At 39.0% G+C, this 27,646-nt stretch overlaps 1 protein-coding gene across 3 annotated transcripts in view; it reads left to right on the forward strand.

The window, feature by feature from the left end:
- Positions 1 to 27,646, forward strand: part of LOC110831753 (LIM domain only protein 3) — a 99,715-nt gene that overhangs the window by 24,472 nt on the left and 47,597 nt on the right. The window contains exon 2 of one of the 3 annotated variants that reach the window (XM_087357629.1): positions 11,270 to 11,322. The exons of 1 other annotated variant lie outside the window; for it this stretch is intronic. The gene's annotated coding sequence lies outside the window, so the exon portion shown is untranslated. Of the gene's footprint in view, positions 1 to 11,159; positions 11,323 to 27,646 lie in introns of those variants that run through there. One more of the 3 variants, XM_087357628.1, reaches the window with a different exon arrangement.

The raw sequence follows: 27,646 nt of genomic DNA on the forward strand, positions 1-27,646 counted from the left end.
CTCCGTAATCAGGGCGATGAAACGCCCTGATGAAGGAGGCAGTATGACCTCTGAAACTTTGATAAACATCTACCAGACTACACAGCGCAACAACCCAGAAGACGGAAATCTTCATACTCTGATGACGGAGGCAGTATGACCTCTGAAACGTTGGTAAACATCTACCAGACTACACAGCGCAACAACCCAGAAGACAGAAATCTTCATACTCATCGCCCTGATGATGGAGGCAGTATGACCTCTGAAACGTTGGTAAACATCGACTAGACTACACAGCGGAACAACCCAGAAGACGGAAATCTTCATATTCTGATGACGGAGGCAGCATGACCTCTGAAACGTTGATAAACATCTACCAGACTACACAGCGCAACAACCCAGAAGACAGAAATCTTCATACTCTGATGACGGAGGCAGTATGATTTCTGAAACGTTGATAAACATCTACCAGACTACACAGCGCAACAACCCAGAAGACAGAAATCTTCATACTCATCGCCCTGATGACGGAGGCAGTATGACCTGTTGGTAAACATCTACCATACTACACAGCGCAACAACCCAGAAGACAGAAATCTTCATACTCATCGCCCTGATGATGGAGGCAGTATGACCTCTGAAACGTTGGTAAACATCGACTAGACTACACAGCGGAACAACCCAGAAGACGGAAATCTTCATATTCTGATGACGGAGGCAGCATGACCTCTGAAACGTTGATAAACATCTACCAGACTACACAGCGCAACAACCCAGAAGACAGAAATCTTCATACTCTGATGACGGAGGCAGTATGACCTCTGAAACGTTGATAAACATCTACCAGACTACACAGCGCAACAACCCAGAAGACATAAATCTTCAAATAAAGTCTTACAGTCGTGGTTCTACGCTAATCTATACGCTGAAACACAGTCACTCAGATAAAATACGCCCTTTGCAGCAAGCGAGTCTTTATTAGCCGCTTAATCCTGTCTAAACGTGGGCTTGTTGTTTGCGCAGGCGTATTTAGAAGAGACACTGTACAGTGTAGAGTTGCGGGGAGAAGGTGTGACGTGACCTTCCAAGCTCACATGTAAGCCAAACCTCGATTGTTAACACGCTTCTTGCTTGCGTGATGGCTTTGACGCAGAGCCGTGTGTTACATTTATCGTGACTTTAATTGCCTAATTTTTGTTGTACACCGCGTGCCGTGTTGTGATTTGTGATTGTGCAAATTGTAGAAACCATATTACAACGGTAATTTTCTTTTAGGAATGTTGGTAACTCCTTTTCACAGAAATTGTGAAACAGGCGAAGAATAGGTTATATATTTCTAATTTTTTGGCGCGAAAATTAACTACAACACCTTGAAAACGGTCCGAAATCCGTGATCGATATTTCAGTTAAAAATAATTGTCCCATGGAAATGACGTACCAAATGTAACAAAAAAGCGAAATTAGTATTTTTCTTAGTTACTTTCTTTCCTCTTTTATTCCTCAACTTTATTCATTTTACCTTAGATTTATATACCTGTCTTGTACCGTGCATATACTGAATTACCAAAATATTTCTGGCCTTCCTCCGCCACGGGGTTTGGCTAAGTTTGGTTAGTACTTTTGAAAAAGTCACTTTCCGCCATTGCGTAGATCGTAGGTTCCCAATCTTTCATTCTGGGGCCACATTCACTCTGTCATAAATTCGCGAGCCGCCGGAATATAACAGAAAACATTGTATTTAAATGTATTGCATTTCATTAAAGATATTACTAACTTTATAATGTAAACATGTTCAAATATTGCTCAATAATTTTCTTTAACAAAGTTAGTTATTAGTGCGATTTGTCATCGCTTTTGCTTCAGCAAATTTTAATACCAGGTCTTATTTCTGTTGCTACGATATACTTGAGTCCCTCCATGTGTTTATTAAGCTGAACAGCTGATGACGGTGACAAGTACTACCAAATATTGACGATATCAGATCATGTGAGATTTTTACGACGATGTCAAAGATGCTGTTGTTATTCTAGGTTTTGGCGTCGTGTATACTTGTCGGTGCATACCTAGTCCTTATATGTATTTTCCTCTAAACGTGTTAATCCGTCCATTTCCCAGCATTACCACTTTAGTCCTGAAAATAGAGATAGTATTTTCCTCTGATACGCTGGCATCTACAAGTCTACACGGCGCCAAAACCCACAAAATTATCATAAAGCATATAGTCTATTTCACTTACGAAATGTGATTGTTAACACACAAAATGTTTTATGAAGTGTCTCGGAGTATTTGTGTTCATTTTTCAAACCAGGAAGAAGGTAACGCGTTGTATCTGGGTACATTGAAAACACAAAAATGAGGTCACGAGAAGCAAATACTTATTGTACGTTTACAATCATACAGTTCTTTGTAAATTGCTGTCTATCTTTTCATGACAATCACTTTTATGGTCAGAAGGTCTCATGAACAGTCTGTACCCACGGTTTGTTCTATTTTAACATTTTTCTTCCTATTGTATGTGACCCAGGCGGTCTCATTGTTTGAGATTCCCCTATTCAAAATTTACTCCTGTAAAACGTATGCTGATTCAATGCTACTCTCGTCTCATCTCCTCCTTTACTCCCACTAAAGTTAAATTATAGTGCATTATGCTGTTTCTCTTTCTACTGGTTTCAGTTGAGATGCTGTGATCGTCCAAGTTTCAGATCTCATGATCCAGTTCCGTTGCAGTGGTCGTGCCAAATAACACGTCCATCCCTAGGCTGTTCATAACAATTCATAATATGCTGGTTTATCGTTTCGGTAAGGGGTTATTAACCCTCTGGCCTGTCCCCAAGCCGGTGGACCACCCCTTTTCTGCTGCTTGCTGAGAACTACTCCTTCCGTTGTAACAGAGGAGAAGAATGCATTGTTTAGAAATGACAAAAGTTCGTGTTCAGTATATCGTAACGGTGTTATTGTTCTTTAATTTACCACAGAAAGCTGTGTTGCTGAATTAAATTTGAATTTTAACTTGATTTTGGCTTGGAAGTATTGCAGTTTCAAAGCACCCGTGCTCCGGCGGCAACTTCTCGGACGCTACTGTTGGGCAGGAAGCCTAAACAGATCTCTCAGGCGTTATCCATGAAATGCATTCAAACGCCAGAACACGTCTGACTGCTCACTGTCTACGTTAGTCGACATTTGAACGATTTTAAGCCTGACTTATAACCATTCCTAGGAAATGCATATTAACAGTTTTGGCTTTTATATGCGCAAATTACATAAAATAAAGTCAGGATGTGGGATCACTTACCCGTCTGCTTGTTTTATCTATACAAGTGTTACTGTATTTTTATTACGTGTCTTTAGGGATATTCATTAAGAATTCTTGGATAGTTTTTAGGACAAAAAGTGACATATTTGTTCAGGTCTGTTACTTATTGTTAGGAGGACGTTTAAAAAATGGGAGAGACAAGGAAAGCATGCAGTTTTTATGGCAATTCCTACTCGTAAAGGTCTGAAAGTCCCGGAAGTATGTGAGAACAAACTGGTTTTCAGTGTTATATTATGGAGTCTAATTTTTTTCTATTGTCATCAACCTACACGCAACAGCCATCTAGATAAATGGCCGTATACATGTGTGGTTAATAATTTAATGTGTTTAATTTATTATATGAGGTTTCCGGCTGCTTGCACATCAGATATAGCATACGAAAAAGGCTACTTATCTATGGTTATTGTATACAGATTGATGTCAGTAGAAAATAATTAAATATGTTATAGGATAACATTAAGATGGATGCTAAGGAAATAGGTTGTGGTAGTCGGTGTTGGGTGGAACTGGTTTAGGATTGTGTCCCATTTCGTGTTTGAAGCCATCAGGGTTTCTGTTATGGTGTTAAATTTAATACTGATACAAAATGATTCTTACTTCCTATGAAGATCATTCGAGGTTTATTGATTTTCGTAAGAATGCTCTCCGCAAGAAATAATATGTTTTACGTAAAATAAACAGAGAGAGTTATTAGTACCTTTCGTTCGAAACATTTCTCGGTATGGCGTATGTTTAACGAAACGAAGAGAAATATTTCATGCCTTTAACATACATTTAACTGTAATATTTATTAACTTTATCTTTATTAGAATTTGCGGTATATTGTGTAGAATCTCTACTGTTGATGATCTGTTTTCCTGCTTTAAATTAACAGTGCATGTCGGAAAGAAGGAATTTATAAACTAGTCTGTAAATACTGAACGTGGCGAACACATGACCGTCTCACTAGCATTGCTAAGTTGTGATTAGGTAAAGTTGTTATTTTTCTTTGTATATAAGCATTGTAGCTTTTAAATTTAATTTGTGTAAAATTTAATGTATTTGACATAAAATATCAAAAACCGCAGGGTGTATCTGTGGGTTGGAAATGCTTATCAAGTCCTTCCTAATGATTATTTTCAGGAACGTTAATTGACTCAGAACCGAATAGACTTATAAAATTAGAAATTTATGCCATTTATGTGATTAGGTTTAGAAATATAGAAATGAACTGACATCTTAATAAACTCTCAGTAGATGTTACTAAAGGAACCTGTTCTGCCACGGCACAGAATTTGACATCCCCATAAATATCTTTATTGTTTCTCCCACATTAGACGTTGGAGCGGACGCCACATGAGTGTTTATTCATGATAATTAATTGCGAAGTATTAACATTGATTGATAACTGACGTGTTTGTGGTGTTTCTTAGATTAAAACTGGTTACACACACATGCGTGGATGACAGATTTAAGGTACATAGTGTAAGTAGACATTATATATTTTTATACAGCACATTCGTGTTTATACCACTTGAAGGAAATTAAGAAACACCATTTTTAGAATGCAGTAAACAAACTTTAGCAACATGTCTGACCAACAGGTTGATTTCTTTGTGATATTTTTGCCTATATTTCATGTATGTTTTACAAATTATTTTCATGTCTGCTCACTCCTAAACTCCAGCGTTGACTCCATACGTTCGATCTTAAAATATTACAGAAATTTTTAAGTATCTGTGCTAACTGCTTCAATAGTCGATTTTGCAATATTTAATGAATGACTTTCGGGCTAGAAGCTGCGTCAGGTGGCTGAACGGTCATCGTTTCGAGAACAACTTCTGGTTTATTCACCTTTCAGCCACCTGACGCGGCTTGTAGCCCGAGAGTCTTTCATCAACATCAGTCGCCCCGAAAGCTTCACTTTACACATCGCAAAATTTAGCCACCAAACTGACATTATGGGATGTTCTTGATTAAGTTAAACAGTTAATATTTTCTTTGAGGTCGGAAATAAAACAGTGTGTAGTTACAGACCGCAGAATTCTTCTTTGTATCGCCCGTGAGTTCAAAACTCGCCTCGTTCACACTAGCAGCTAGCTCCCCTCCTCACCCTCGAGTTGCTCCACCCTCACGTCAAAATCCTCCCAAGTTCAGTTTGCCCCTTCTGCAACCCTTTCACTCGCAACACTTCCTTGCCAGAGGGGCTTCCAAACATGCCCCTGGCGCTGTGTGTCATACCCGGGCCGATGATGACCAGGCTTGTCCCCTACTCACAAATTTTGTATCCAATCATTATTTGATGCAACAACATTAAACAACTCACAAACTGTGTGTCTCTTGTTAGCTTTGAGTTCTGAGTTTAGAATAAATGAGTATGTAGTTACGCATTTATTTTACAATGTTTATTTATTCGTGAATTTGAAAGTTTTATTTACAACTTTTTTATATCGATCCTGCATGTTTAATTTTGTGGACTATTATTTCGTAATACTTTATCTTTGTTTTGACTCTTTATATGTCTCCGTTCGAAATTTCGCCCATTTTTAACACTCGTCGTCTTTCTCTTATGTTAATCGTCTTCTGTCCTCGTCGCTCATTGCCACTTTGCTTTGTACACCCCTGACATGACGTCTTAGTGAGTCTTGAAACACTTCCCTAAGTATCTTCCTCAATTCCTCACTGCACGCCATCTGTGCCTGATAGCATGGCTTCCCTGGCTTTTATTTCTAACTTGTTTGAAAATTATTACGATTATTATTCAAAATGAAAACCGTCTTAAACATTACTTAATAAAACTTCTCTGTGCAACGCCGCGAAACTTTCGTTTCAACTCCAACGAGCAATTTACCAAAGTGCCTCTCTCCCCTCCTTTGCTGGTTTACATTATCGCTATGGGAATATACGCAGACTGAACCAAAACTGCTTCACGCCAGATGGGGCGACAGGCGCGCCACGGGGTCGTCCTGTCGATCATTGCTTGACACAAGCACGTGTCCTCCCTCTCATCAAAGGAGGTAAATATTAAAATACTCAAAACTGCTATTATAATCTCTGTAGGATTTGAGGTTTTCACGGCAGAGTCTGAAGATGACTCTTCTGGGTTATGCGCCGTGTAGCCTGATTGAAGTTTACCAATGTTTCAGAGGTCCTTGCTGCCTCCATCATCAGGGCGATTCTCGCTTGCTTCTGCTATTGTATCCTTTTAATTAATTAGTTGTGAATGTACGTTTCTCACTCTGTGCAAAAAAACGTGTATTGATGGTAAGCTAATACATGTTCATGGATATTTGCCACGTGCTTTGATTAAATAGCACACGACGTTTCGGAAGTTGGCTGTGCTTCCATCATTAGGTGAAAGTATAAAAATCTGTTTAGTTTAGGAACTGAACAGAGCCAGCTTTCGAAAGTGTGTTTCTAACTAAGAGACAAAGGAAAATATCTAAGTATATGCATCGGTTTAATTATACACCTTCATCAAAAATCTTCCGGCTAATGGACTGAAAGTGCAGGAGGTTGCAAGAAGCAGGACATATAGAGCTTCAAAAACTGTACCGTTTACGTAATATTGTTGTTCTTCCTGTGGCTGTATAACCCAGTGTGAGTCTTGGCCGCCTCCTTTCGGCACTTGTGACTAGTGAGTGACCAGACCACTGCCTCTGCACAGTTTGTCTGCTAGGTGAGACATGGTTGAGAAATGACCGCTGAAATTTGCTAACGAAACATCTCGTTAATGCTCGTTAATGTTCTTTTACATGCCGTAAATCTACTACATGGGACCGCTTTGTGCTACGGATTTTTATCACCCTTAAAAATCCACCAACCTCGGCCCGGTTTGAACCCACGAACCTTGGGTCCAGTGTCGAGCACGCTAACAGTCCACCGAGGTCGACACGTAATTTTCTTCGGGTGATTAAATCATGGATGATGAGGTGCGTGGTACCTGCAGCACGATTAATAAAATAATAAATGCACGTTAAGTTGTATACGGAAATCCTCATGAGAATAATGCGATCATTTAGGTTTGGGTGTTGGTGGGACGCTAACATCTGACCACAAAGAAAGAAACAGGATTTTACTAATTGTTAGACACGGCCTCGGAATTGAATAGCGGACTCTTGTGAACACGACAGTGAACCTGCTGGTTCCATGAAATGTGTAGAATATTTTGACTAACTAAACAACTGTTAGCTTCTCAGAAAAAAAAAGCTCTGATGAAGGGAGATAAATAGTTAGAGTAATAACGTGTGAATGTGTGAAGTACCTTAGTTTAGTGACTGCTTGTAGACCTTAATTAACATAGTGGTTACCGTTTTGGTACCATAACAACCGGTAATTTCTTAAATTGACTAGCTGATGACTACCAGCTGTTAAAGGAATGAATTGGCTCATGAATTATTCAGTTACCGAATCGGTCAGTTAGACTCAAAAAATATGTCATCAAGCACTTAAAATTATTATTTTACTGTCATATTAATCGTAATGTGTAAATGCAATAAACTTAATGGAGTCATAAAAATACATTTTAGGAACAGAATGGCTGTAGATACTTTACTCAAATTGCGTAATATTGTACCTAAATCGGCACTACAATTCTTTAGTGAAACTTGGATCTTAAGAAAGGAAGACAAGTGACTATTAGTAACTTCCCACATGAGACTTCTCGTATTCTTTACAGGACAACAGGACAACAGATATTGTAAATGACATACAAACGTATCAACAAATAGATTCCCTAGGAAGTTACTTACATATAAGCCCATAAGAACGACGAATTTATAAAGACCAAGAAGTCGACGGTGGGACCAATTTTAATCTTCTGAACTCAGAACGGGCTTGATTACATCCAATCCATGTCAAGGAAGAAGAAGAAGAAGATTAATTATTTAAATTATTTATTTTTACAAGAGATTTCTTCAGTCATCCGAAACAAAAGAAAGCATTGTATGATTTGAGGTTTTCACAGCGGTGAGTTGTGTAGTCTGGTAGATGTTTACCGACGTTTCAGAGGCAGACAGACTACACAGCGCAACAACCCAGAAGACAGAAATCTTCAAAAGAATGCATTGTTATTTCCTATTGTTACACATAGTTGTCACATCGTTATATTCATGGGGTTTAGAAGGTTTTGGTGACTAATCTGTCTCAGAGGACTGTCTGGGGATAAAATAAGCTACACGACTTATTCTACCATTTACAACAGCAAAGAACATTGTTAGCAGACTCTCTGGAAACCTCTTGTCGTTCCCTGACGTTTTTCGAATCTCGTACCGCCATGTTTGTTGCTACATTAGAACTCCCATGGTAGTCATCTATTAGTTCATTCTTGTGATAACAGAGTGAGCTAGTTAGGCTGTGTTATAATTGTTTAAACAGATCTCTCCAGCCTTGTATTGATTCAATTTTACGTCTTATTAAGTTTAAAATTTGTTTAGGAACTAACTCCGGAACAAAGTTATCTCGGAGTTTGTAGCTGAATGCCTCTCGAGATGATGCAGATTAATAAACTTTCTTTGTTTTATTGGAATTTCTACTGTGTTGTCACATTTTCTGGTTGGAATAACGACAAAGTATATTACCGTTTACAGAAATAATCATCCTTATTTTCTTGGATTAAAATATATGCATTAGACGAGATTGTTCTGGGAAATTAATAAAGCAAGGTCTGCATTTTCTGTCAGCGAGCTTCAAATGGGAAATCACTTGATGGAATTTCCAGACGTCTTTATAAGAAGTATATAATTTAATTAAACCTGTGCTATAAATTGCGAATAACCGAGGATGTAGTCTATCCAGGGCGACCCTCGGTATTTCTTTCGAGTGGTGGGGCATCCCGTGACACTTTCTTACGAGGCTGATTTCAAACAAACAGCGTAACCTGGGGGAAAGGTGGTTGTGGATCACATCTTAACATATTTTAATGTAGATAATATACGCTTCTACAAAATTTGAAAATTAAGCAGTAGACAAATCGGAGAGCGTTCAAAATTGTTCGTTTTTTTAATAAAATTCCCTAAATTATGTAATTTGTTTGTTCCTTGTGAGGTGTTTATCGTATTATTGTGCATTTAAAAGTGTAAATAAACATTTTATTAAGAACGGCCTAGTATCCTAATTCATGTTCATCACTTTCAACACCTAATCCAAGGCGAACCTGTAAATTCTAGTTCTTACACAATCTTCACTTTCAGCACAAACTCTTCCAGAGCTCAGTCTAACAAGCTTCGTGTTAAAGAAAATTAGGCAACCGATAAATCATTTGAGGAAGGAACTTCATTGGTTTTAGAACATTTGATTTGACGAAGGCCTATATTGAAACCGCTACAGTAATATGTAATATGTATGATTTGAGGTTTCCACGGCGGTGAGTCTGAAGATTTCTGTCTTCCGGGTTGTTGCGCCGTGTAGTCTGGTAGATGTCCACCAACGTTTCAGAGGTCATACTGCCTTCGTCATCAGGGTGATGAATAATTCATCGGAACAACCCAGAAGACAGCAATCTTAATATGTAATACTCTGCCCTTATATCTAGAAAGTTTCAAATAGTGGAAATTATTGTAAGATATTTATTTATTAACATAGCGTCAAATGATATGATGAATAGCGAATTTGAAAACATGTGGAAGGAAGCGATCGTTGATTAAGATACTGTACTTTACCTACAGAGACTGAGGAAAACAATTAAAATCTCAGTCAGGATAGCCGGTCTCTGGACCTAGCTTTGAAAAAGAGACCTCCCCAATACAAATCAAGATCGATTTCAACACAACCGTGACTATAAGCTTTTTGTTTCAACTGTTTTATAAAGTTATATGATTATAATTTTACTCGAATTTATATATAACTTGGAACACTTCACACAGGCTGGGCGTATTAACTGTCTTCAGGACTAGTTTGATGTTTGCGTTCATATTGGGATACGTTATTAGAAAATCCTCCTCCGACACTTTGTGAATGACTAATATAGCTCTAAAGTATCTACTGTCACTGTAGACAGACCTTAGCTCAGAGAGACACAAATTACCTAAACGTAATGCTCTGATGATGATGCGAGATTCTGCGTCGCCGTCCTCTGACGTAAAATTCTTTTTCGGTGAGAAACGATCGTAAAATATAACCGTTGTGGGTTCTGTCGTGTTAGCCTGGCCAAGGATTTGGAAAAAAGACGAATAATAAAAAGTCTTCTCTCTTACTTAAGCGGTATTCCATACATTGAAATGTAGCAGGAGACTTGAGCCTAGTGTAAGCCTTATCACGCTGGCTAACAACGTCTGGCTGACTGCAGTTAGCAGATGATGTATTTTATGTCGTCGGTTCTGTTTTGTTCCAATGAACCACCACGAAAGTAAGACATAAGATTTTTAACGTTAACCGGGCTAACACTGCTAACATGAACACTCCGTACCTGGAGCATATGAATGACTCGGAAAAAAATATTTGACTCTGTGCTGATGTTAATTGCTGTTGACTTGGAATAATTTGTCCTATTGGTTGTTTGAAAACGTGGCCTCTAACCGCAGGCAACGTGTAGGTCTGTGAAGGAATATGCACTCATTAACTCAGGAAACGTATCAGGTTTGCCAATCTCAGAAGCGAAATTCTGGACAGAACCTTCGTCGTTATTAATTCCATCCACATGACCTGTATTTATACACGTCTACTGTATAACTATACGGGGTCAGCATAAAATTGCTTTTCTCAGTGCCTGCTATATCAAATATTGGATTCTCTTCTTGTATAAAACGATGTTGGGGGAAGTTTTGGCGCAGTGGAGGGAATTTTTGTTTGTAACTAAAGCTGAAGAAGTAGTTTTGTTTGCTACGCGCCGCGTTCACCCTCCCCGGGGCGCTGGGAGCATGCGCGCGTTGATCTCGTCACTGGTTCCTGCCACGGGCCAACTCAGTTGGAGGAGGGACACGGCAGGGTAGGGCGCGGTGCGATCGTCATCTGTCCGACGAAAACAACGGTTTAGCGTGAAAAAGTGTCTCCATGTTGCAGTGTGAAGAGGACAAGTGAACGTGTTCCTTACGTCACCCATCAGCACCCATATCGTGAGTAACATTTGATCAATGCAATATTATTGTGTTTGTTGGCTTTCAGTCATTATTAATAATGGACTAGACATGTAGCTGGGATTCGAGAAGGAAATACGTATTTTTTGTGGAAACGTGTTGGAATACAGACGAAAATTATTTGATAGAATTTTATGTAACTAGCGTAAGACATTCGAATAACATGCTTTTGTGAAGTCGGCGATGAACTTCGTGATTATTTGACAGTAGATAATTCCTGTATCATTACTGTCAATTGCTAAGGTAAAACTGCATCATGGAATTAATTGTGTTATATTTACGAAGAATGCCGAATAGTAAAATAAAAAAATAGCTAGTTATTTGTGTAATGCCATTCTGTAATTTTTTTTCAGTATGGATCTCATAATTTTTAAGTGACAGAAACTGTTGTACCTCACTCGTTACATGCAATTTAGAAAGCAGTGGCAACTGTGGAGTTTGCTACCTCTTTAATTTAAAACAAGTGTCAAATGAAATTTGGCAGATACTGAGAGACTTTAATGTATTGGATCGAGCTCAGTCACTGTAGTTGTTATGATACGATCCGAGAATGATTCCCGACAGACACCAATTTTCTCTTGGTAACTGCGTCTGGATTGCCTTTTGGGCCACCCAGTCCCCCTGCGTAATGAGTAGGGTCTGTTTCATCGGGCGTCAGTCTAACCACTTGTCTTTGTCTGGTTCCAAGGTTAAGAATGCGTGCAAATATAGCTTACTTCCACCTCGTCATTATTCACGTTTTAGTACTTAATTAAGCATAAGAGACGAGGAAGTTTTGCTTGGTGCTGGGTAGTGACCCTGTGGACGTATAGGTTAATACCAAAGTTCCGGAGAATCACGCTGTTTCTATCTTTAGCCCTGAAAATAGTTTTAAATTACAAGCAGTGAAAACACGCTGACTTGAGTAGGATTTGAGCATACGACCATTTGGACACGAATTCAGCCCCCTAGCCTATGAATTGATTGCATCTTCAGCACTCAAGATTGAGACAGTATCTTTATCTGAGACGTTGGTGTCTACCTACTAGTCCATACGTCATTACAACCGGACAGTATCCATGAGAACCTCAAATCTTAATGAGTTATGCTGTTGCAGACCACCCCAATCTCGTAGTTTTGAATTTACTTCTGTTGGCAACTGTCATGGCGGATACACGAATTTTTAAAGTGGGAGTGACACTAGTGTCGCTTGTGTCCTGAATTGATTTATGGTAACAGACCTTCGAGACATACGCAATGTTAAGAGTGAGGAACAACAACAGCGTACATCCAGAATTATTATTTATCCTCAGTTTGATGACAACTAATGTATATTTGGAGCTAATATTGTAGAACTTGGTATATAGGTAAATAATACAATTATTGTATATGAAATATTATTTATAAGTGAATAATTGTAAATATGTGATGGCCGAAACTTAGAGGTTACATTCGTCAAAAGTAACATAACCAAAATCTATTGGCCTACTTAAAAGCTCTCCTGAAACGAAATTAAGTACTATTACTTGAAATTTGATGATATTATGGTGGTGAACATATCGATTATGGTCCTCTGCATTGTGACGCCGTGTGACCTTGTCGAGTTTCGAACGTTCGACCATTCGAACATCTGCAAACGAATCCGACTCGCTATCCCATGAACTGAAGTGCATTTTAATGTTGGGCTATAAATTTACATTATACCTAAATCGGACAAAGTTCCCTCTGTGGGCGTGAAACTCCATCTTTCAGCTTAGGGAACAGCACAGTTTGAGGTGTTTGAGAAAAGGGTGCTCAGAACATGTTGACCTAAAGGGGATGAAGAAACAAAAGAATAACAGAGAATATTACGCAATGAAGTGTTTTATAATTTATCGTCACAGAATATTATAAATACGATTAAATTTGGTAGGATGATTTGGGCGGACGATGAAGCGCGCGTGGGAGAAGTGTCAAAGTCTATACAAGGTGAGGCGGAGAAAAGATACTTTTTTAATTTCTGAATAAATTCGGTTTCAATGAGTTAATAATATAAACTGACACATTTACATTTAACAGAAATTTTATATATTCAGTTCGCTTTTTTAAAATAATGCAGTTAATGCCATCTTTCAACAATGATGTTCTCATGGACCCCGTTAGTGAAATAATCGATAAAGCTTTGTAACGCATCATGAATCGATTTTATAATATTTAATTTACCCAAATCGGTGGGCCGCCTCTAGATTTTTGTTTATATATTCTTTTCTCTCCTACGTGAAGCATGGGCCCTCCTCTGGGAGATTTCTTGATCTATTTAGATATTTGTTAGGACTCCTTGGATGAGTGATCAGCCCGTCGCACAGGACATCACAACACAGAAAGACGCCAACTTGAGTGGGATTCGAACCCACGGTCCCAGTATCCAAGCTCACAAGTCCCACGGCTCAGACCGTGCGGCCCGTCTCTTCAGAAACCCCACAGAAATAGTCGGAGGCTAAGAAATCAGGAGATCATGGTGGCCAATTCAAATCACGAAATCTTGATATTGAACGATGTGGAAATATTTCGTGTTTCTCCATACTCATTGATGCATTATGTGACGTGGTGTCATCTTGCTGGAACCACACTGTTGCATGTTTATTCCAAACCGCACCTCTGTACTTGGTCTATGAATCTGTGACCTTGAAAATATCTCATTCCTTGCAGTGTTATATACTGCTCAACATAAAAACAAAAATATTCTTTGCTGGACTCTGTACAAAATTATGTCTTGAAAATACCAGTTTTATACCTAGGCGTAGGTTGTAGAAGTATATAAAATATATCAGGAAGGAAATTATGTTATTATGTGAATAAGATTATAGTGACTCAGGATACAGTCTAATGGTGGACGTTTGTGAACACTATAATGAACTTCAGAGTTCCATAAAACGAGATGACAATTTCTTGATCTAAAGGTAGTTCTTGCAACATGCAGGTGGGTAACACGCCACGGTGGTTATGTAATTACGAAAGAGTCCGTGGGTCTCATTCCAAATTCCCAGTTCCGGCAACTGAAATTTTAAAAAGGTTTGCGGTAGTGTATAGGGGCAGTTTTAGAAACCATCCTCGCATATACCACCCTTTACAAGTCCTAGGGATTGAAAAGCAATTTCTAGCAAACTCTCTCTCTGTAGTTCCTCCCCCCCCCCACCCGCGCGCCATGAGACACACATGTACACTTGTCTTGGGGACGATTCCAGCCAGGGAGCGAAACATATAGAGACGCGGGGAAAGTGAGCCCCTTGCATTTTGAGCAACATGAAAGAATAAACTGAATGAGGGAATTTGGATTGTTTTTTTTTTTTTTTTTGTAATGTGAAAAACGTCAATTGATCGTATAAATATTTTAGAGTAAGGGAATGTTTGCGGAATCCAATATATTTGTGTCCCCATTAACTTCGTCATAACAGATTTGAAACATATCTATCATGCAGTTAAGAATATTTAGTCATTCTGTCTGATGTATAAAAATGTAAAGTTTAAATTATGCAGAACTAAATTGTACCTGTTGTTTTTATTTGTTGGAATTTGCCTGGAAGGACTGAGGAAAACCACGAAAAAACCCAGTCAGGCTAGCCGGTCTACGGAATACCCGGGACCTTCCGATTACGAAGTAGATGTGTCGTCTGTCGTGTTAAGTGAAGAACATGGATTGGGGGTGTTTGTCAGCAGAATATTTTGACCTGAAAGAGGAGTGGAGCTGGAGTCAATTACATAATGAGGAGTTGTGTAGTTTATGGTCTTCACCAGATATTAGTGGGGTGATGGCAGAAAGGAGAATGAGGCTAGTGGAGCATGTAGTACGCATGGGGAAGATGTGAAATGCGTACAAAGTTGTGACCACTCGTAACACTTACATGTATGTGATGATAATATTAAAATGAATTTTAGGCAAATAAGGTTGGTGGTGTTAATTGCATTCATCTGGCTGTGGATAAGGATAGAAGGTGGGCTTTTGTAAGTACTGTAATGAACATCTGATTTTCGCAAAATGTGTACTGTTAGTCTCAAAAGGTTTTTTCTGCGGAGAAAAATTTAAATTTGCAGCAGACGTATGCAGGGAGGAATTTTGGCCGTAGTGTTGGTATTCTAGAACTCTTCCAGGAAAAGGTTGTTGTTTGTATACAGCAGTATTTGAAGTCTTCGAATATTTCGCCGTTTTAACACTCGTTTTGCTGATGTTAACAGCGTTTTTCTTTGGTATACGTACAAGCGAGTATTTCATATTTAGCTGTCAATTTACGGCAGAAGTTTATTTACACTGGAACTGTAAAATAACATGTTTCTAGACCGCTGTCTTCAGGGTTGTTGCGCCGTGTAGTCTGGTAGAAGTCTATCGACGTTTAAGAGGTACTTGTTGCCTCCATCATCAGGGTGATGCCTCTGAAACGTCCGTGAACTTCTACCATACTACACGCCACAACAACCCAACCCGTGAAAGCCTCAAATCCTACAAAATGTTTCTAATCGATGTACTTTGTTCTTAGCATGTGAACGGTCGATTTTGGTACCCAAACACCTCAGATGACCTCTGGGGGAAAAAAAACCATTCAGGACGGGACGAAGAAACGATATTGTTGTAGAACTTGGTGAGCTACGTAATTCATATACGGATGTCCCAAAAATGAGTACACAAAGTTAATATTCCGTTTTATTTTGAGTATACATATTTTTGGGACACGTGTACGTGTTATGGTCAGGCACACATGTGGGAAACAAAGGTGGTTACAATATTTATGCATTGGCAAACCGAATGGACAGTACTGAAATTTTTCATGCATGGGCGGGCAATGAGCACGGTTATGTGGTTGTGAAGTGATGCAAGACGGGGTCGAATTGCGGGTTTCAGGTTCCATAACTTGCGTAATTATGACTGATTGATTCTTAGGCAATTTAACGTCTACATAGTTAAAACAGTATGAAACCATAAAATCATTCTGAATGGTGAATTATAGAGGATTTGAAAGGAAGCAGTCCTCGCCCATTCGAGGCCCTGTCTCTGAATTTGCGTGGGGAGACGAAACCTCAATTAGAATAGCCGGTATCCGGGCTTGGATTCGAACCCGTGACGACCCGAATCTGTATGACTGTGAACTGAAGATTTCGAGGTGAAGTTTGACCAGTGAGTGAACGGTTTTGACCTACAAGTGAAGGTCTGTCGTGAATTGGAGGCGCAGATTCACGCGTCAGAGAGAAGTTCAAGTCGGCTTCAGTCTCTCACAGTTTCTACCTTCTTGGAAGGACCTCTGCCCTCATTTAGTGTGTCTAATATTTTTGGACTCGTTTTTCAAAATGAAAGATTTTATTTCTGCTGATGAAAATTAAATGCAGATAACATTCTGTTACTTACTGATCAACCCAATTATTCCCTCAAAATATGCCGATACTAAACGACATCTTTTGCGTATGGTTCACACTTTAAACGATAATTAAGTTTTATGTGAGTATATTTTAAAAGCACCCAGCAGACAAATCGTCAAATTAAATTTTCTCATTGCTCTATAAGGAAAATACAGGTAAGAATAATCATTTCAATTAATTATGTTTGAAGATTGCTGTGGTCTGATTTGTTACGCCGTGTAGTTTGGTAGAAGTTCGACGTTTCAGAGATACTTTCTGCCTCCATTATTTTTATTTGTTTACATGACCTAATATTTATGATTATGATATAATTTTTTTGGGCCTTGTTTTTAAGAGATGAGGATGGCACGAAACAAAGGCTGGAATCCTTTTAGCCTGATTTTAGATTTTTTGAACGCGAAATCACTGGTCTTTGTGGATGTTTGTTTTCTGTGTATTAAACGCTCATGTACTTGTAGGCAGATTACAGAGTTTCGGAGGAACATGCTGTCTCTATCCTCAGCATTGAGAACCTCAGATCTCGTATCACGGGTCTTTCCTTGAATGTGTACTGATTTCCATGCGGATGGTTACTTGCGGCTGTACTAATTTAACTGAATTAGAACATGCCTGGAACAGTTTCCCCTATTTCTGTCCGTGACATATTTAGTTATTAAATCTAATGCTGCTTGCTAGGTTACCTGTCACGACCACGTGATTTACAAGGGGCTGTGTCATCCACGCGTCAGTTCCGTGTGTCTGGTTGATTGGTAACAAAGCAGGGGACAGTTTCTTGGCTCAGAACTTACGTTGGCCTGAGAGAATTAGTAGCTGGTGTATAAACGTGACTGGTAAAGTTTATCGTCATATTAAATGATCACATTCGGAGGAAATAAAAATGCACACAGAATTTAATTCTTAAAACCTGAAGGGATGAGGACATTACTCTTGTGAACATGACAATGAACAATCGGTTTCCGTAAAAGTGGGATAATTTATTGCTGTCTGAGTGACATTTACCTTTTCCTGATTGATCCCGCTCTGTGGAATTAGTCGAATTATGAAATTGGTTAAGTAAATGATAAAAAAGTAACTCATACGTTTATAGTAAACTTTATGGAGCTGACAAAAAATTATGGTCTTATCAAACAAAAATTTATACTTGTTTTTGTTAAAAAAATTTCGCCAATTATCGTATTAAAATCGATATGGGTATATTTATTTCGCGCAGCCGCCATGTTATTATTTACCACGATAAATAGAAATGCCCATGAATGTAATAAATCTGCCTTGTTAACGCTAGTGTTGCTTCCACCTTCAAAGTTCTTAAGGCAGTGACGCTGCTGATGGTCATACTGTCCTTAATAAGCTTACAGGCAAACATTCTAAGGCCGAGTGAATTTCGGTGGATTTTTACGCGGATTATGTATATTTGTTCAATTTTTATCAGTCTAATCACAATAAAATATTATTAAATATTAAAATATTATTACAATTAACATTTAAATATTTAAAATATATTAAAATGATGCTCTCTATCGAAATGTTCGATTTACATTAGAGCATCATCTTTTACACTACATGTTTCGGTTCTAAATGAACCATCTTCAGGTGTATAATCCATATAAACTCAAATGTAATATCCTAAGTGCAATCCTTCGTCAGATGTCCATCAAATATCAGAAAGTTTTCCTCTTCCAGACCCATTGTATTTTAATATCGCATTCAAGGTCGTTTCGTAATGTATGTCGCGTTTAATATGATCTTGTGTGGGTGAAACGTTTTGCAGTGGTTTTTGTATCGGTCATAAATGAAGAGTGGAAGGAGGTTCGTCCGTCTGGAAGTATTGCCGTGCATTACGAAACGACCTTGAATGCGATATTAAAATACAATGGGTCTGGAAGAGGAAAACTTTCTGATATTTGATGGACATCTGACGAAGGATTGCACTTAGGATATTACATTTGAGTTTATATGGATTATACACCTGAAGATGGTTCATTTAGAACCGAAACATGTAGTGTAAAAGATGATGCTCTAATGTAAATCGAACATTTCGATAGAGAGCATCATTTTAATATATTTTAAATATTTAAATGTTAATTGTAATAATATTTTAATATTTAATAATATTTTATTGTGATTAGACTGATAAAATTGAACAAATATATATTCAACACAATATGACGCAACATTATCATCTCGCGGATTATGTAGTTCGGCCGAAAAGTGTCTGTAGTACTCATGAAGGAACAGAGAGACGTACCAAAGATGTGACGATGGGATGGCCTTGTAGCTGAAATGAAGGAGACAAGACGACTGTATACAATTTTTGGGGAATGCCTCTTTAAGGGCTACCCGCGAAATATGTTGTTCTACTGAAAGCAGTCCCCTAATGAAGAATAATTTGAATTAGATCAGCGAGAGATTATTTTTTTGGATGCGATGAAAGGATAGCATTTAAATAAGTCTTAGCAAAAACTTCATTTTTATCATTTGCGTTTTGGTACAAGTGATGGTGAACTTTCGGGTTCTTTTAGTATCCCAGCAGTGTGTTCGTGATATTTTCGGAAATAAAGATGGAGGGCAGGGACAGTGGAACTACTTTACTTAGTAGAAGAGAAAAAGACAGAAGAAACGTGGAAGATGTGAAGGTACAATCCTGGGGACATGATACGGCGTTGACCCTCTGTCCAGAAGTTTGTGGTTCGAAATCAGCCATACTTGTTGTTTTTAGTCTGTTCCCATTTCTTGATCTCAGATAAAGTTGAATGTTTCGAAAGAACAATGTAGGCTTACATCTAAGCTGTGGTCAGAGGAACTCGCACCAGACAAAAGTTATGACAATACAAGAAGTGGTATAAGAAGAAACAGAACTGCAGTGAAAGGATTAGAAGATAAGGGGAAAGAATAATATGAGTAAAAACTCACAGTACACGGGACAACAGAAACAAATGGAAGAGATGAGAATTGGTTTACGCACAGTTCTTAGCGACTGTTCGTAGCTAGGCTTCGATGTCCATTCAGGCCACTGAAGACACGAATCTAACTTTGCAGATTTAATGAACTGCACGATAGGACATAACAGACTACTCGGATTTTGGATCTTGATCTGCGTCGTCTCTTAAGTGTGGACGGTTTGACGAGCCGGAGTCCAGCATCTACCGGAGGAATGGGTTCTAGTGGCTAGCTGCAGTGTGGGTAGAGGTGCCTGTTCACACTGCCCCCACCCCCACCCCCACCCCCCCGAGTCTCTGCAACACGAACACGAACTGTCTGGACGCATCTGTATAAGACTTGCAGCAAAGTATACATTGCACTGGAACGAGCATATGGCTAACGAAAGCTGCTTCTCTCACTGGGCTGTACGCTTTGCGCTCTGGGAAGTGAATTCTACAATTCTAGACTACAAAGTGTAGACGACAAGAACCAAAATTAAATTTGCCCGACAACTCTTAGTGTGTACGATTTCAGGTCCTCGCTGCGGAGTGCCGATGTTGGTCTTCTGGGTTGTCTTGTGGAAGGACATCGAGGACTTCTTTTCTGGAGCGACGTACTCTCTCAATATTCAGTGTTAATACCTTCAGTCCTTAAGATGGAGGCAGTGTGTTCCTCCGAAACGTTACAACGCAGAAGACTAACACCTAAGACTTTTAATGTGGACACCCGTTACCAAATATTGTCTTAAACCGTTCGGTATTTCGGAGAAGAAACATGATGGCGGACGATACTGTCTCCCCATGTAGCATTTCTTTATTGCACGTTTTGCGAATAAGGCATGAAGATTGAATGAAGAGTGGCAGAAACGAAAGGAATAAAACTTCCAGAAGTAGAAACAGTCGTAGGAGCGGATTACGGTGGATAATGATGAAGACGAGCTTCTGTGGGTTAGGGCGCCCTCGCTTGGGGGGGGGGGGGGTAAACAAAGACAGGCGCCCTCCCACACACTGAACGATAGATTCGCGTTTTTATCTGACGAGATCAGAGGCGCGTTTGGAAACAAATATCCTACATTCCGAATCGAGATTTGGGGCATGGGTGTGTTTTGAAGTGTATTGTGTTCAGGTTCTCGTCCTCTGTACTCAGCCATCATTATCATCGTACGTGTCTTCTTGCGTCATCTTCCTTTTCTTTATCTTTCTTCCTCATTATCTCTGTTTTTATCATCTCACTCCGTTCTTCGTCTTTCCTCATCCTTATCTTCTTATCTTCTCTATCTTTTACTACAATTGTCTTTAATCATTATCTGTTGTTGATTTTCTTCCTCATGTAGTCTATTTTATCACGTTTTATGTTATTCCTGTTTTTATTTATTATTTTTGATCTTTATTTTTATATTTTCTTAATCAGTATAAATGTCATGCTCTTGCAGATTGCCCATAATTAGAAATACAGTAGCTTCTGAGGTGGAAACGACGCCATCGCCAAAAGTGTAGCGTTAAGAAATCTTGTACAGTCATAGATTTTGATAAGGAATTAAACGTTTATTAATATAATTTTTCTAAAAAATGTAAAATAAATTTCTCGTGAGAATAATTATTTGACATATTTTTTCTTCTGGTAACATGTGCAGGCATAAACATCGAAGCTTCAGGTTCTAGAACATTCAGTCATTTAGAGTTTTTTGTGTATGTATTTCATTATTTTAAATGCATTTTTTGCATGAATGAAAACGACTTGCCGAGAAAGCGAAATTATTGCTGAACCAAAGTAGTTCAACTTTTGAGTTGTGGTGTGAAGGTATATTGCAAATAAAACATTATAATTTATATTTATTTTGGCTTCAAAACTTGCAAGTTATTCCCATGAAATACAGTTTGTTTTATCTGTTTCCAATTCCTCTTGTAAGTTACCGTTCTGTTCTCATCCCAACTCCATTTCGTGTTACAACTTCCGGTCTGTATTCAATATGGCGCTTCATTTTCGATGTTCCTTTGTTTCTGCGCACGTTCCGCTGCCTTCATTATCTGTTGTTGCGGCCAGCTACTTTACGATAAGATCCGCACATTGTACTGATAAGATCTGCCAACACATTACGAGGGCGCTGTATTAGTGTATTATGGCTATTGGAAAAGCTATTCAATTATTGGAAACTGCTCCACAGGGGAATAACCGCAACAAGCGAGCGATTCTTAAGGATGATTGGCTGCAACGAACTTCCGCTACTGAGCAGATTGATGATGCTGAGCCTGTCTGCCTCTCTGAAGTTCAATGTTTCACGCATTTACCACGGCGCTACTGTCAACAGTTGAACTACTGGGTGTGTAAAAGTTTGATTCTGTCAGAGGGTTTAGCACAATATTACACTGTGCTTCCAGCTCTTCGATATATCGATAGTCTGTCCTCGTGTTCCTGGTAGATACATTACCAGATTTTGTACTGTGGTTCAATGTTCCTTCGAAGTATCGGAACGGGTAATTGTAATCGAAACATTCGAATTTTATAAGAATTATTAAATGAAGGAGAATGAGACTGCTGGGCATTTATAACGTATGATCGAAGTTCAGAAATACATGTAAAATTTTGGTTGGGATATCCCAAGAGAAAAGATGGCGTGTGAGACTTAGACGTATATGGGAGGATTATATCAAAATAGGTCTTTGAGAAATAAGGTGTCGAAATGTAGACTGCATTGATTTCACTTAGTACATGTTTCATTATCGACAGCTTGTGCACATGGTTATAAGAAAATCATTTGCAGGCTTAGCAAATATCAGCTGTTTAGCGAAGACTGCAGTCAGATTAAAATTGAAGACTCTCGCACCTCAGAGACACCGTGGTATCATAATTTGCTGATCCACAATATATAATGGTGCTGTCATTGCCTGATGAGTAAGACATTATTTTTCACCATTCTTTGAAGATGTGAATATCACAGTGGTATCATTAATGATAATGAAATCAAAGAAAGTCTTCTGTCTGTCACAGCCTTATTAGGCTTTCTACCATCAGGCGCGTCCGCGGCGGGACACTTGAACTGTACATTTTAACTTGAGAAATTCTTTCACACTCTTGGACAGCTTGTCGACGGCTGAAACTGGACCGTTTCCCTGTAAGAATCACAAATGAAGAAGTCATATGAAGATGTAAATGTAGGCTCGCCAGCATACCCTTTGGAAAGCTTATGCTGTAGGCACACTTAAATTGAAAAGGTACCTATTTCGAAGATGGCTGTCTTCTGGGTTGTTACGCTGTGTAATCTGGTAGAAGTTTACCGACTTTTCAGAGGTCCTTGCTGTCTCCATCATGGAACTAAGAAGGATGAATGAGTTGGAAAATGGAAAAAAAAAAGCCATAACGAGAAATTCTGTGACATTTTTTTATTTACGTGTATGTACAAAGAATGTTTGCAGTAGGCCCATAGGATGTCTGCACTGGTTCAGTTTTGGAGGACTTGTACATGTTCTTTCGTTACGTAGGCGCCATACTTTAACCCATCGACAACTGACGTAAGTGGAACTTGTTCTGTCAGGATCTTCCATTGCCCCCCGTCCGGTCCAAGGTATATTTGTCGCTCAAGTTATCTTGAGAGCTGCCTTCCTGGTTGCCACTTGGTCTGTCCTGTCACGTCAACGTCAGGCTAGTAAGTGTTCTACTATCTGTTAAGAAAATATCGCAGAGTTTACCGTTATTATTTATGATTTCCCTTTCCTTACTTGCTATGAATTACTTTGTTAAACCTGTTTATTATAGTGTTAGCCACAGCCGACGTGTGTCACCACACTCAATACTGTGAGAAAATGGTCGTAGGATCGGAGAGGAGAAAATGTTTTCTACCACACTCGTACGGACACCTGCAATTAATTTTATTTGTTCGGGTCAAGCGGGACGCCTAATTCACTTATTGCAGGGGTCCTCAAAATTTAGCCGGATGATCCTGAGTACAGTGCCACCTAATAAGGGATTATTGATACTGGGCCTGAATTTTTTAGAGGTTTAATACGGTAAAAGTTTGAGGACAAATCGTGCGCTAAAGTTTGTGGTCCACATCCCCGTATCAACAGTCTGGGGATTTTCATTACCGCCGCTAGGGTGTTCCGCAGTGATGCATCTTGTTGCAGAGCGCAACGTCTTGCTAACGCCAGTCCTTACTGCAGAAACGCACTTTGGGGAAGCTTTAGACCTCTGATCTGCAGCCAGTATTTAATGCATTGCTACAAAATACACTCTTAATAGCTTTGAAGCACTGTTTTAGTTCGACCAGTTTCCTAATATGGACCAAAGTCTGATGTTTCAGAAGAAAGTACATTTTGAGAGTATTACCAGGTGTTAATTAGCTGAGGACAGGTGCTGTTTACGTCTCAGGGCATAGGCAGTTAGTCACAGGCTTCTAACCCCGTACCTCGTCCCTCAGAGCTACAGAGCTCGGACCCCCATCAGAGAGTGCTTCTGTGCTGTGACTGACTCGATTCCCGGTACTTCGCTCGCTGCTGTTGGGGCGGGTTCCACGTTAAGTGGGACATTTTGTTTTTCCAGTTTCTGGATGGAGGTGGTGAGGCACGCATCTAACGTTCTGCTCCCTGTGTAGTAATTTCACAGATTTGATCCCAGAACCAGTCTGGATGCTACGGTGATAAAAGATAAATCCCTATCATGACCATATAATTGTATATCGATCGTCTTACTGAGATTTTTCGGTTCATCAGTAATACTTCAAGTGCCTGAGCACTGCGGGACCCAACTTTACGTTGGCTTTGATCTATAGACAGTCGGTAGGACTAACGAAGTGAAGTGAAACCAGTTATCTTATGTTACCTTTCTCAAAGGCCAATAAAAATACAATTTTTCCCCAAATTTTGTTTTAGACCTGCGATAATATTTTTAATTTAAATTCACAAATGAGACTGACACGAAATTTACACTATGTGATTTCCGTTCTAGGCATTGCTTGCATACAGAACTAAGGGATAGCTTAGGTTATTTTCTTAAAAAGAAAGATAATTTAATTTTGGTTCTGTACCGGTCCAGTTTGTTCACTCAAATGTCTAAGAAAAGGCTTATAAAAATAATGATACATTACGTGAAACATATACTTAATTAAGATCATAAACATTTATTTGATGAAATATAATAATTTCTCTTATAACGCGTGTCTAAATAACTCGTTAGATTTATAACAGAAAGCTGTTTACATAACGCAAGTGCCTGTTGGATGTAAAGTGACCTAAATAAAGCAAGTAAAGACTCTGAGAGAAAGAAACCAGGTATGAAATGGGATCCATTTATTCTCAATTGGCTACCAGCTACACCGTCAGAGAACTTTTATAATTTCGATGGGGGTTGATGTGATATGTATTAATTTTGGTTTTAATATAAAAGAATGCACATGATGTGACATCATTCGAACTTTCCACCTCTAACTCTTAAATTCGAATAGAACCAACGGCTGTATGAGGAAGAATATTTTCTGGCTTTGTTCAGTGTCGTATCTGTAGGACGATTAGTTTCTCAACAGTACACTAGGCACGCTGTAACTAGAAAGATGAGAACCATTACAGAACCTCGCGCGAGTGAAGGCACTGCGGTCTGCCTTGCTACTATAACAGAAAAAAAAACTTTACTTCGTCATGTGGCAAGAACTCGATTCGTGGATGTGTTAGTGACCTTTGTAAAGGATAGTATTTTTAATTCTGACAGTGATGGAAAATTACATGGGATAGTCAAATTGCAGAACAGTGATCGAGCTACGTGTAAGGAGAAATATTCTTAGGTCAGGTAATAAGCATGTAACCTCAAGCAGCGTGTTGGTGTGATATAACCCATGTTTCCAGTTACAGAAATTTAGTGAACGCACGTACCTGTCGTAAATGAGCATGAAAAGCAGCGAGGTACACAAAATTACAGACATAACTGCTGTGTGCTGCGAAGTGGAGTACAGCGTTCCACAAAAACCTCAGAAACACTTGGCACGAACAGCACATTTGCTAAGTTGACTGATTTATAGCTTATTTAACCGTATTGCAGACTAAACCTTCATGTCTCTTAGCCAGAATAGAAGGCATTCACAATCTCAGATAAAAGTAATAAATCCTGCGAAGTGAGGCAAAGTTATATGATGTGAAGCTTTCACGGCGGTTTCATTAATAAAGTCTTCTCGGGCTATCAGCCGTGTTAGTTGGCGATTGATCACGGCTGATAGCCCGAGAAGACTTTATTAATGAGGCAAAGTTAATTAAAAGACCAAAACTATAATTTTTATTTGTCTTGTGGCGAGAATAACCATGTTTTGTGTGCCTACAAATATGTCAGAAATTTGAAGTTGACGGATTTGAAGTTATTTAGTGACGATTTATAAATTGCATGGTTTTTGGTGTCAAAATATGCATATGAGAATATCAGGGATGGAGCTGTCGCGGGCTATTTCAATGTATCCTCCTCGAGGAACTGCAGAAACGCAAGAATACCTCAGACAGGATATGCGGGTGGAGGATGTCGGCTATGATTCTATCCCCGGGACCTCCCGAGTGAAATTCAGAAGGTTTATCACTTAAGCCAATTTCCTCAATCGACAGAAAGGAATTGGAACAAAATAAATGTTAAGGAGCTTCAGAAATTGTATTTGTCGTCAACTGTTTTCTAGATGGTTTAAGTCAGAAGGGGTTAGATGTGAGTTACGTGTTACACATGTGGAGAAAACGAAGTTCAAGATAAATTTTAGTTGAGAAACTTGGGCAACAGACTAATTGGAAAGTTTAGATGTACATTAAAGGATACTGTTAAAATATACCTTCAAGTTTGAAGGCGTGAAGTTGTAAACTGATTTTCGTTGGCTTAAAACAGTTTGTAATTTTGGGGTTTGTGAACACGTCCACTAATCTTTGTGTTCTGTAAATACGTATATTGTAATTTATTGACCGTCTGTGTGACTGATGACTGTTCAAGTAACTATCTAGTGGCGGTGCTACAAAATGAGATAGGACGATGATTTAGTTTGAGGTATTGGGAAAGAACCGATAGTGATTTGTTTTAAGGTATTACACCGACAGCCTGGAGAAATACGACGAAATACTTTGTTGTACCGGTGGTTTAAACCTCGTGTATATTTACTGCATGACTGATGAATTATCACCGAGTTAACCTTTTAATTCCATGGACGACTGTCCTCTCACACCACATTTTTAAGAGGCATTTTAAAAGTAAGTAGTCAGTTTCCTGAAAATTTCGTGACTAAAATTCCTCTGAAATACTGATAAACTTAGGGTGATCGCCCTGATGATGGAGACAGCAAGGACCTCTGAGACGTTAGTAAACTTCTACCAGACTACATGGCTCAAACAGCCTTCACCATACTCGCCGCAGTGAAAATTTAAACTTCTCACCTGCGTTACCGCCATTCTTGAAGTCTAAATAGCTCATAAAGTATTATTCTCCCACCAGACTCGAAGCTGGGGGACAATCCCTTATCGCTGTCCGCGATTGCTTATTCAAAATGCCTTATTTCCAGCAAAATAAATACAAAATATATCCTGAAGCAATCCCCCAAAACAGTTGTTTGTCGTTTTGGTGGTGGTGAATAGAATTACTACTGCTTTGTTTCAGGACAAATTCTGATGGGTAAAAGTTGCTTGTTGTTATTGAATTTTTGATATAGCAACTAATCTAAACGCCACCAAAGCATGACTGCCACCATATTCGGAGGCCGTCTCTTCCATCTGAAATCCAAGGACCCCCCCCCCCCCCCCCCAGGCCGCAGTTACAAGGGACCCATTTAACAGTGGAGCTAACCTGAAATCTTATTTGCCTTACGATATTTGATAAAAACTGACAGTGGACTTAATGTGTGTTAATTAGTTTAATGAGTGTTTATATATTAACGAGTCTTGGTGTAGCAGAGTTCTTGATTGCCGGCCATTTCATATATGAAGGAATCTACATTACATACACTCGTAACCCCACCCCCTCCTAAACCATCTTCTGGAGACATGGCGCTGCACTGTCCATAAAGGTGTCAGTGTTTGTG

The sequence above is a fragment of the Zootermopsis nevadensis genome, unplaced genomic scaffold (assembly GCF_977971745.1).
Source record: "Zootermopsis nevadensis isolate Lab colony 2312 unplaced genomic scaffold, Znev_1.0 Znev_ptg000028l, whole genome shotgun sequence".
NCBI classification, from domain to species: domain Eukaryota; kingdom Metazoa; phylum Arthropoda; class Insecta; order Blattodea; family Termopsidae; genus Zootermopsis; species Zootermopsis nevadensis.